The sequence below is a fragment of the Orbicella faveolata genome, unplaced genomic scaffold, assembly GCF_042242905.1.
Source record: "Orbicella faveolata isolate gen_17 unplaced genomic scaffold, um_ofav_v1 contig_37, whole genome shotgun sequence".
NCBI lineage: Eukaryota > Metazoa > Cnidaria > Anthozoa > Scleractinia > Merulinidae > Orbicella > Orbicella faveolata.
In genome coordinates this window covers 1,592,075-1,605,000 of record NW_028301566.1, presented here as the reverse complement: position 1 = coordinate 1,605,000, position 12,926 = coordinate 1,592,075, and the positions used below count along the sequence as shown (strand labels likewise).

General features: G+C 41.4%; 1 pseudogene; it reads right to left on the bottom strand.

The window, feature by feature from the left end:
- Window positions 1-5,992: 5,992 nt before the first annotated feature.
- On the bottom strand, window positions 5,993-11,914 carry LOC149101571 (histamine H2 receptor-like; annotated as a pseudogene).
- Between the last annotated feature and the right edge of the window lie 1,012 nt (window positions 11,915-12,926).

The following is a 12,926-nucleotide window of genomic DNA, read 5'->3' as shown; positions in this document are numbered from 1 at the left end:
GCATTTCTTTTAAACAAAGCGATTCAATTCAAACAGCATCGAGTTTTGAGTTCCACATTTCCCAGGAAAGCTTCTTCTAAATCAAAACGGCTGAGAAATAAGAACTTTGAAACAAAACACGTTAACGAAGAATGTGTAATTAAACACACGTGGAAGAGGTAATATATATCACTTTATTGGCGCGATTTAGAAGCTTTTAAAGGTTTGTTTAAAGTATGCAAATGAGTACGTTTGTAGCGAGTCTTGATGGATTTTTATCGTACCAACTTTAGTTTCACATAAGTAATTTTCCTACTCCAATTAGCTAATCTATGGTCAAACCGATAAATAGCACGGAGATATTGATATTGTAAATTGACTTTCAAACATAAAAAGTTCTCTTACTATTTTTTATATAAACGGCTTTTATATCATAAATAATTCAATCTTTACCAACCAACTAATTGCTGTTCCTAGTCCCAATCTGGTGCATTCTAAAGCTATGATCACCTATCAACTTTGACTCGCCTGAGGCATGGCGGGTAGGGTGGATAGACAATGTGCGCCTTTCATTTGAGTATCCCGAATGAGGACCATTCAACCGGATATTCCAAATCAAATGGAAGTTCAAATTTACTAGAGCCTGTTCTCTATTGTCACAAAATCAAGTATCAATCAATTCTTTGGCTCACACGTATACACTAGTCAATAATGTACACGCGTGGCTATCGTATATTAGTAGAATTCTACTAGTATACTAATGCAAATGCTGTAATCTGATTGGCTGAGCCATTGAACACTATCAGCCATCAGTGTGCAGTGGCTGGAGGTCGTCTAGGAAATGCGACGTTTTTTTCGTTTTTCCAAAGTTTTGGAGGAATATTTTGATGCAGACGGATAATTAAATTCCTGAGAAGTCTAAACGAAGGACATCTACGGTTTCTTGACTTTTAAAAAACTTGAAATTTTTGAAAAAAACTGCTGCGCGCGTGCACGCAACTTCAATTTTAAATGACAATTCAATTCGAGCGATCTTTTTCAGGCGCAAAGTTAAATAATAGGTCAAGAAATAATTGGAAACCATCATTGAAGTAAATTATAGTAAGAATTCTACTATGCTCGATCGTGCCTGCAAAGAGCATGTAACATTGATGCAAAGCAAAATAACAAAATTAGACATGGAAGGAACTCAAGAAATATCACGTGTATCCAAAACAGTGAGTCAAATATCAGAGGTACTCTAAAAACACGCCAATTTAGTGCTGCAAAAATACTGAACGCAACTCGAATTCCCTAAGATAGGGAAACAGTTTGAATTACACGACGGCGCGTCATAACGGTCAAGTATTTTTAAGGCTTGACAATCCACCGTAGGAAAAAAGATGGCGGCTGTACATTTTACCACGATGCCTTGCGAACCTAACACAGCCTATAAGGCACTAAGAAAGCCAAATGCTTATAATATTTGTCCCTGTACAAAGGACATTGAGTAGCCTAGGTTTGAAGATTTTATAACATTTCTGTACGTTTTTATAAACGTTTTTAAAGTTGTCGTGCGCTAAGAACTGTGGGTAAATGTACCAGTCGCCATCTTTTTTCCTACGGAGGATTGCTACGTACCTATCCAGTACCAAAACGCACAAGTTGATCATGGACGCGTAACCGAACAGTCACTTAAAATAAGATATCCAGTAAGATTGTGCGTTGCGCCCAATCGCTATCTCACAGAAGAACATTGGTGGAACAACGCTCATCCCGACACAGAAGTCCGCCACTGCCAGTGAAATCACAAACGCGTTGGTTTTAGTGCGAAGCCGCCGTTGGCTGCAAACAGGAAAGATGATAAATCCATTTCCAGCTATCGTTAGGATGGAAAGAAATCATCCAAGAATCCAAAACCAGGTTTCCATTTTTCTTTAAACCTTGGTGTGAAAATCAAACCGATCGACATATGGCATAGCGTAAATATATTTTAAAGACACCTGCACGTTTGGTTGTAATATTTTAACTTGACAAATTAAAATGAGGTAATAGCAATTATTGCATATTGCTGGAAACCCGAGCGTTTAATAACCAGTAATATTAACAGTGATGGTGAAATTCTCTTGTTTTTATGACTGATGTTGTCTAAGGAGGGATAAAAGGGAAAAACGCATATTAGACAATGTCTTGAACACATTAGAGGCATTAAACTACAAACGTTGACTAGTCACTGGGAAGCTTGAAATTCATCAGCTGAAAAACACCCGTTGGGTTTTACTAAAATGCCCCTTTTTACGGCTACACACTGTAGCAGTTTATAAACTATTGGTGTTCATAGGCTTACAATCCAACAAATGATGTGACTAATTTGACCGTATAAGTGCTGAGACTCCAAGAATATGGTTGTGCCTCTACTAACTATGGTTGTGCTTTTCAGCCTTTAGAATTTCGAGTTGAGTTTTACAACCTTTTGTATATCAACTGCATAATATGTTAAAAGATCAAAATATTCAGTAGCGGAGAATGAAATTGGACAAGAGTATACTGATTGTATCTAAGTTGCCAATGCAAACGCGGCCATGAAGCATTGTGGGTAATGCAATAAAGGAAGATCCTTTCTTGTTCAGGAGAATGCCGCAGTGTGACAATTACGTTCTAAGCAGAACATGTCTTACGTCCGAAGTCGTTTGACGAAGATACCCAGCCCCACGCTGTGAAATTGCAATCAAAACTTACGTTAAAAAAAATAATAAAAATAAAATAAAATAAAATAAAACGTCAAATATTGCCAAAAAAAGACAACAACTTACGTTGAGGTGGTGGAGGTTAAGGCGGCCTAATGTTAAAACCAAGAGATAAAGATAGCTTCTATTGAGGATGAGTAACTCAATTAGGTAGACAGGGGGGTCTGGGCCTGGTGCACCGAATTCCTTGGACACCAAGGGATTATGATGGATGTAGTAGATTATGAGGTGTAGTAGCCGAAAATGAAAAGTGTTGTGGAAAGAAACTGCAAGAAAATTCTTTGGATGGCAAGATATGACCCCTGTTGCCATAACCCGCGCCTCCTGCGAAGACTAAACACCATGCCAACAAAGACGCGGAAAAAGTTCATTGTAGACTTGATGGGTCCACTACCAACAGTAGAGCCCTACTGTGACTGTAGAGAATTAAAACACATGAAGAGAAAGAAGGATGTGTAGTGGGAAACACAGTTAGACGTCTTCTCAGTTCATGTGCACGTGCCTGGTGAGTCATTTCACTAGCCATGGCGATAGGCCATGATGTGGAAAATGTTTGGATGAGCTGGAAATCAAGAACAAATTAACAAGACTGGTCGGACGGAACGGCAATCAATAGCAAAAACAACTCTAAAATACTCTTATTTCAACGTACAGCTCGAATACTAGCTTACGACTCCAGCACAGTACAACTCGAATGGAACTCACACCATACACGCTATTCGCTCGAATCACAAGGGTCGATGAATAATTATGCTACATACAAAATTCTCACGAAATGTTTCACGAAATTATTAGTTTTAAAGAAAGTCTTCCGAACAAAGAAGATTCCATTGTAGCTGAAAAAAATGAGGAGGAGAACATAGGAATAAATCATTTCTAAGAGCAATTCAGTGAAGCACGAGCTCAAGGGGAAAATCCGCAAATCTTCGAAATATCGTCTCGCACACAGGATATAACCTTCCATCATGATTATTCTGCGTTTGTATAGGAGGAAAATCCAAGCCAACATGCCAAAGGTTAACGTTGGGGTCAGTGATCAGTGCAATAACGTCTCGAAAGCAATGATTAATTCTGCTATGACTCAAGAGAGGTTTGATTTATTGAGTGATTGGTTGCTTAAGCGACTGGTTAATTGTTTCTTGGATTGGCTGGCTGATTGTTTGGTTGATTGGCTGGTTCCCAGGCCAGTTGATTGGTTGATTGTTTGAATTTCTGGTGACCATTTCCATCGATAGATTTAAGAACACCCCCGGGTTTATCGACAACTGATCGTGCCTTATCTAGTTGATAAGGCAACTTGTTCTTGTCCAGTCCAACAGCACCTATATGAGACGGGTGCTAAACATTTATTGAATCTAGTCTGCCAAAGTAACTAATTTTTGATAACTTTTCAGTTCTATAAATGTACGAGGCCAAGCATTTTGTGTTCTATTGCGTTCACGCTCCGTAATCCTCTGCAGTTTCTGCAATTTATTTGGCTTCCTGCGTCAACGAAGATGAACTATGTTGACAACACTAACTCAAACACAGATCGCCCTCTTTGCTTGTTGTTTTCTGTTTTTAATGCCGTAAGTTGTCTGCATTTTGTAAAGAATACATGACTGTTTCTTTATAACTGATTATTAGCTTTTCGCTGCTTTCTTAAACCTTTAGTGACTACCATTGTGAGGTATTCATTTATTTTAGAATAATTCTAAGATAGCACCTTCTTTGCTCATCTAGAATGATGAAGTAGGGTGTTTCTCTTTTGAAGACAGGTATACAAAATCCTAATGGAAGAAACATCTATTCCGCAATCAACAACCTTTGAAAAACATTCGCCAATTTCTTTTTTATTCATCCAAATGAGTTAATTAGAACCCCAGTAAAGTCTCTCATTTTTATGGCTTATTTTAATTGACGAAGGATAATTGGAAACCAAATAAAATGGTTGCAGAAATGCGTCTTCTTAATTAAATTATAACACCTATAGGGTCAAGCATTCGGTGTATTAAATTAGCTTTAATTATAACTACAGCCACTTTTATGGTGACTGACATTTTCACGTCATTGTGTTGGTTTTCTAATCTCCTCGTCCAATCAAAGGCCATGTAACCCCCTGAATGACGTTGTTTCGCATATATTTGTTGTTCTTTTAAATCTTTTTTAGTTTGTGTTCACAGTGGTCTTGCAATATATATATGTTGTGAAATAATACCTCACTAAGTGTAAATAACACTCCTGTACGTTTCGAATTCGTCTTTAATTCGAACGATTCACTTAAAACCAAAATAACAAATACAGAAATTAATGAATACGAACTTAAACTTAAATAAACTGAAAATACAACAATACGAAAAACAGCAAAAAATAGAGAGGAAAAACGAGATTACTTACAAGATCTGTACGGCACTCCGGAACTGACAACGACTGAATACAACTAAAAAACTACTACGCTTTTAAATGGAATTTTGAACTAAAAGAATAAACTTAACGAGGTTACGTAATAAACAATAGACGATTACATAACACGACGTGAAAAAACTAATTTGCATTTAAAACTGTACAAAAAAGGTACGCAAAAAGTTAACCTGTAACAACAAAAACAAAACAAAAAAGAAAAGGCGATCAAAAACGGAAAAATTTAACTCTCGTGGCTACACCAAGTGCAAAAAATATTACAATACATATATATATATATATATATATATATATATATATATATATATATATAAAGTTAAGATGCTTCGAGCCAACAGGGATGCCACGCGCCAGAAGGATCCAAAAGGATTCGTAGTCCAAACCTCGAGTAATGAAATTTGTAGGCAATTGTGGAAAACGAGGACGAGGACGGACAACTTAATTGTATATATATATATTATATATATATATATATATTTTTTTTTTTTATGTTATTTACAATGATCATTAAAATTGAAAAAAAAAAAAAAAGTACAACGTTTAGTTTCGTCGAGCTGAACATTTTGTGAACATGTACCGGGAGGGAGTGGAAGTAAATAATCCGATACCTTTGCCGAGCAAAGGTAAAGGTGGGAGTAACAAAATACAATCAACTAAAGAAACAAGTTGTTATGCTACATGGAATTATTTTCGCTCTCCTTTCTCTCGATGTAGAAACATTTACACAGATGGTTATGGAAGGCTACCTAGCCTTCAAAAATGATCGAAACGTCTCCTTTGCAAAGTTCAAAAAAAACCTGAAAGAAAAATAAGAATTTCGTCGCTCGTTAAACACTTCTGAAGGAGCCTCACTTTCTACAATAATTGTCTTCATAACACGATCGATATTTTCTTTTACTTTTTTGCCATAACACAGCAGACGGATCGTTTAATCTCCTTCTTTATGTCTTTCTTATAGAAAGCGTACGCTACAGGATTAACGGCAGAGTTTAAAACTAGAACTGTTATTTTATATTCCTCATCATTACAATTTCCCGTCTTTAAGATATGTGCAAGAGTGCAGCGAATATAAAATCCGTAACACAGTAGAAACAAGCCTATTACAAATGCCATTATTTTGACGGCGGATTTCTCCTGAGTTTTAAACAAAACGCCATGATTAAACCGCAACTGTTTTGCTATGGTGCGAGTTGCTCGATCGTGTTTGAAAATAACAAGTAACATTGATATCAAGCCGACTATCAAAACAAAGCACGGAAGAACCTCAAAAAATATAACACTTATCTAGACTATAATGTGAAGGAGAAGGGATGTTTTGAAAATAGACCAGTTTAGTATATCAACCATTCTAACGGCCACCTGGATTCCCCAAGATAAGGAAACCATTTGAATTGAACAACACGGCGGCGCGTCATAAAAGTCAAATCTTTCAAAGGCTTGACAACTGCAATGTATCTGTCCACTACTAAGCTGCACAAGTTTGTCACTGACGCGTAGCTGAACAGCAACCTTAAAGACTTCATCCAATAGAATTGTGTGCTACACCCAGTTGCCATCTCACAGAACAACATTGGTGGAACAACGCTCATCCCGACACAGAAGTCCGCCACTGCCAGTGAAATCACAAACGCGTTGGTTTTAGTGCGAAGCTGCCGTTAGCTGCAAACAAGGAAGATAATATATCCATTTCCAGCCATCGTTAGGATGGAAAGAAACCTGTCACGGTACGTCCAGCGTGACACATCATATACGGGCATGCGCGCCCCATGCATCATGTAATCTCTTGTCGGGCCAGGCACATGGCGATTAAAATAAGACTTTAAGCAAATCTATATTCGTGTCTACGTTCCATTCTACTGCATGGTGCAGAAGCGGGATCCTGAGAAGATACTGGATCCTCCAGGTGAAGCATTTCAAGCATTCGAACACAAATTCATTCAAGCGTAAGTTGTAGAGCACATCAATTACTTCGAGCATTCAAAACAACATGGCCGATCGATTCAAACCACCAGCTATGGACTGGACCACTCCAGGAGACATTCACAAGCGTTTCAAACTCTTCCAACAGAAGTGCAAACTTATCTTCACGGGGCCACTCGATAAAGTCGAAGAGGCGAAAAAGGTGAGACTGCTGCTTTTATGGATTGGCGACAAAGGCCTCGAAATCTACAACACGACCACATGGGCCAGCGAAGGCGACGACCTCAAGATCAGTCCAGTTATGGCGGCACTAGAGGCTTATACAAAGCCCCAAAGTAATGAAATCCTCGCTAGAAACCAACTTCGATGCCTAAAGCAGGGAGATAGACCACTTGAGGAATTCGTAACCGAAGCGCGACTATTAATAGAAGATGGTGGATACGATCCCGCCGCTAAAGAAAATACCCTCAGAGATACGCTGGTATTTGGCGTGGCGTCCGATAAAGTACGCAAAGACGCGATAGCACTTGGTAACGGACTAACCTTCAAGCAAGTCTACGACCTGGCGAAAGTCGAGGAAAGTACTAAAGCACAAATGAAGATAATTTCCAAACGTGACGAGAAATCTGATCTTCACACAGTTCAAAGAGAATCTGCATATTCGACTAAAAAACACCCACCGGGACAAAGCTTCACACACCAAACTTCCTACGGCGACCAAAACCAAAGAGATCATACCGGAAGAAAACCTCGCCGACTTCAATTCAAGTCGAAAGGCTGCTTCAGATGTGGAAACACCCATGATAAATCAGCGAATTGCCCCGCCAAGAATGCAAAATGCAAGCACTGTGGCAAGACTGGCCATTACTGGCCATTGTGCATGCAAAAACGCCTTCAAAAGGTTCACCAGATCGTGAGTAGCCCAGAGTACCAGGGCCAGGACATCCACCTAGAGGATGAGTACCCCCTTGAGGATGATTATGAGTACACTCTCGAAGAAGAATCAGAAGAAGAAACAAGCGACACAGAACCCACTACTGTATTTCTTGGAACCCTTACTTCAACAAAGCACCAGCTAACCCAAGAGATTTCACTAAACGCCCTCGACAGCCACCCAGACAAAATCTTTGCCAAGGTCAAGATTAATGAAGTCCATGACATGAGCCTGAAAGTAGATACGGGAGCAGACGCCTGCGTCATCACCTCCGCAGACTTACAGCACTTCCCATTCCCGATTACTATCCTCCCATGCAGCAATGTCCTTAGAGGATATGGAGGCTCTGCAATAGAAAACCTTGGTGTTGCCACCTTAAAGGTCTCCTTTAAGGACAAGTCAGCCAATATCAAATTCAACATCGTGGAAGCCACAGAAAGCCCATCTATGCTGGGGTGCCGACAATGCCAGGATCTGGGAATAATATCAAGAAATTTAGATGAAGTTAACACCATTCCCCCAACCAAGACAGAAGCTGAGGCACAACGTGGTCAGCTATCCGAGCCCACTGTTATGGAAGAATACCAAGATTGCTTCGACAAGCTAGGCTGTTTTCCGGGAGAGAAGTATCACATTCAGCTAATTGACCACCCTGTCCCAGTCATCCACCCGCCACGCACCGTTCCAGTACACATACTTCCCTTATACAAGGAGGACCTTGATAAAATGATCGTGGACGATGTCATCACAGCCGTGACCGAGCCAACCGACTGGGAAAACTCAATCGTATGTAACATCAGAGAAACTCCTGAAGGCAAAAAGAAGATCAGACTCTGCCTTGATCCTAAGGACCTCAACAAGAGCATACGTCGAGAGCACTATCACACCCGTACCATCGATGAGCTCCTACCGCAGCTGCATGGAAAGGAATTCTTCTCTGTTGTTGACACTAAGAAAGGTTATTGGCACGTAGCCTTGGACCACGAGTCAAGCCTGCTGTGCACCTTTAATACTCCCTTCGGACGGTACCGTTTTAAACGATTACCCTTCGGGGTCAAACTCTCCCAAGACATCTTTCAACGCAAACTCGATGAGGTTTACAGGGGCATCCCCAATGTAATGGGGATTGCTGATGACATCGTGGTATGCGGCGCAATCCAATCAGAGCACGACCAAGCCTTCTGTGAAATGCTCAAGGCCACTCGCAAGCACAATGTCAGCCTAAACTCCGAAAAGCTGCAGTTCAAGCAGGCACAAGTCGACTTCTACGGGCACGTTCTGACAGAGAATGGAATCCAACCAGCGAAGGAGAAACTTGAAGCAATTCACAACATGAAGAGCCCATCAAACATGGGGGAGCTTCAGACTATCCTGGGCATGGTAACTTACCTGAACCGCTTCTCGACAAAGCTAGCGGACCTAACATCGCCACTAAGAGAGCTAACCAAGAAGAACGTCCATTTTAGCTGGGAGCCCCACCACCAGAAGGCACTTGATAGGATTAAGCAAGAACTCTGCACGTCCAAACTCATTTCCTATTACGACCCAGATCCGAGTACACCCACAATCCTTCAGTGTGACGCAAGCAAAACAGGCATTGGGGCCTGGCTAAGACAGTCAGACTCTCAAGGAAATGAACACATTGTTGCCATGGCGTCCCGGTCACTCACCGACGCAGAGTCCAGATATTCTAATATTGAGCGTGAGTGTCTGGCAGTCACATATGGCCTGGAGAAGTTCGAGTACTACCTGCTCGGTCGAAACGTGACAGTTGAAACCGATCACTCCCCCTTGGAACAAATTTTCAAGAAAAACATCAATGAGGCTCCAGGCCGGCTGCAGAGGCTACTTCTTAGATGCCTGCGATTTGATATCAATGTCCAGTACAAGCCGGGGAGATCCATCCCAGTTGCCGACGCCCTGTCACGAGTGTGTCACACGAGAGCAACACATGGCACTGAGACTACGACTAAGGACACCGCATCACAGCGTAACATCCACTTCATATCCACCCCCATTGACCTAACAGCAGTAAAGTCCTCTACAGTACAAGATCCTACCGTGAATCTACTGAAGAATACCATCTACAACGGCTGGCCTCCCTACAGAAAACAATGCCCGCAAGAACTATGAGAGTTTTGGAACTTCCGATGCGACCTCACTTTAGAGGACGGCCTAGTACTAAAAGGTAGCAGGATCGTCGTACCAGCCTCCATGAGAAACCAAGTTCTCCAAGCGATCCACCTGGGACATCAAGGAGAGAACAAATGCATCCTCCGAGCTAGAGAATCAGTGTTCTGGCCCGGTATCTCCGCTGACATCAGGCAGATGGTAAAGGACTGCGACCTTTGTAACAAACACAAGCCAGCTCAGCCCAGACTACCCATTTTGCAGCCAGACCTTCCAACCCGACCATGGGAGAAGCTCGGAACGGACATCTTTGAATTTAACAAGGAGAAGTACCTTATGGTCGTCGATTATTACTCAAGATTCCCTGTGATAAGACTCCTCAACGACATGACCAGCCACACCGTGTGCAACCACTTCACAAGCATCCTTGCAGAATATGGCCTACCAGCCACTATCATTGCCGACTTCGGATCTCAGTTCATCAGCGAAAGATTCAAAACCAAATGCGAACAAAGTGGCATCACACTACACTGTAGTTCCCCATGCCACCAGCAAGCCAACAGCCTGGCAGAGAGGGCAATTGGAACCTGCAAGTCACTGTTAAGAAAAGCACTAGAGGAGAAGGAATGCCCTTACACAGCCTTATGGATGTATCGCACGACTCCACTTAGTGACCAGATGCCATCACTTCACGAGTTGGTGTTTGGACGTAAACCCCAAACGACACTCCCAAGCAGCAGAAGCGCACTGAAGTCCAAACACCCGAATGATGACCTCCACCATGAAGCTAACCAGAAATGCCAAGAGAGGCAAGCAGTATTCTATGACAGGAAGGCTGGTAGCGACAAGAAGGCCCTTAACAACCGAGAACCAGTGTTCGTCTGGAACACCTTGAACTATACCTGGCAGCCAGGAACTGTGCTAAATAGGCCACAGCCAATAGAGCGCTCCCGAACCTACACAGTGGACATTCAAGGGAAGATCTACCAGAGAACAACAGAGCACCTGAGACCAAGGAGCCAGAGTGAAATACCCCTCTCAGCTGGCAGTAACACTCCGCCTATCGGTATAGTAACTCCAGTAGACGACTCCAAAGACGCACACATACCCAATGACAAGGTGACCAGACCACCTCCGTTGTCAGAAGCCAGTCCTCAAGACAGTACACCGACACCAGATCAGTCACTGTCTCTCCAACTACCGTGCAGCAAGAGGCAAATTGATCTCGAGCCAGCAGGTGCTGTTGTAACCAGTGAAGGAACCTGTTATCACCCAAAGAGCCAAGTTACAAGGACTGGACGCATCACTCGCGTCCCAACCAAGTTCAAAGATTAAATAGGGACAAACAAAAAACTCTTTTATTGACATTGGGCTCCTATTTACACCCATGAAACTGTTTTTAGTTCCTGTTGTCGTTTGATAGACGTTTGATTAATTTGTCCCAACCAAGTTCAAAGATTAAATAGGGACAAACAAAAAACTCTTTTATTGACGTTGGGTTCCTATTTACACCCATGAAACTGTTCTTAGTTCCTGTTGTCGTTTGATAGACGTTTGATTATATTAATTTGATTAGCATTGATTATCATGTCCCCTTTTATCGATTTATCTGCATGTAACTAGGACCTCTTTTTCAAAAAGGGGGGGATGTCACGGTACGTCCAGCGTGACACATCATATACGGGCATGCGCGCCCCATGCATCATGTAATCTCTTGTCGGGCCAAGCACATGGCGATTAAAATAAGACTTTAAGCAAATCTATATTCGTGTCTACGTTCCATTCTACTGCAAAACCATCCAAGAATCCAAAACCAGGTTCCATTTTAGAGAGGCTGCTAGGTTTACTTTTTGGTCATCGAGATAAATCTACAATTGACGTGAAAATCATATTTTCCAAAATACAATATCTTTTAAAGACACCTGCTCATGTTTGCACTAAAGTTGTACCTTGACGTATTGAAATGAGGTACAGACAATTTCAGCAGGTGGTTGAAATCGCGGCATTCATTTTATATGACAAATAATTCCTGTTTTATGAACAAACTAGCTTAGATAAAAACAAAAGACACTCTTTGGAAGAATGAAAAACGTTATCGTAATTGCACTGAGCATGCAGTGTTTAATCTTTTGGTCTCTTGAAAACGTAATTTAGGGACGTCCTGCGGGGAAACCTAGGGACACCATCTTGTGAATAGATGAATCTGTTAAACCAAAACAAAATTGGTTTCCTGAGGGAAATACTTGCTAGCTGTGTTCGATTCTTTCTTTTGAAAAAAATTTCATCGATAGCCAGCTCTGTAAATCAACTTTGTTCTTGATTAGTTTCCTAGCCCTCGCTGAGATAAGTAGATTGCGATAAAAACATGTGAATAATAATAATAATAAAAAGGTATTGTATCTCAAAGCGATGGGGAATCTATTATCAAGAGGGAATAGACCACAGACTCCAGAATTTTACAACCCCCGAAACCAAGTTGCAAATGTTAGCAAAGCGCTGGCGAAAACGACTGACAATTAAATGAAACTTTATTTAAATGGTTTCTTTTTTTCGGGGGAGGGGGGAGGGGGTTGCTTCTTTTTGTCTGCTTTTTAACAAGGAGGTCATTAGAGAAGCAGTTTGTGTTTGTTGCTGTATCCGAGAAACACATATAGCGCATAAACACAGCTTTTGTGGGTCTGAACTATATCGTGTGTTATTGCCTTCATGACTCGCTGGCCGGCGTTCCAATTAAGCAGCTCTTGCTACTTCACTTCCCTGCCGGGAAGATAAACTAAGGGTGCGTTTCTTTCAGAAAATCCAAGATTGGATTGTTAAATCCGAAAGAATCCGAAAGG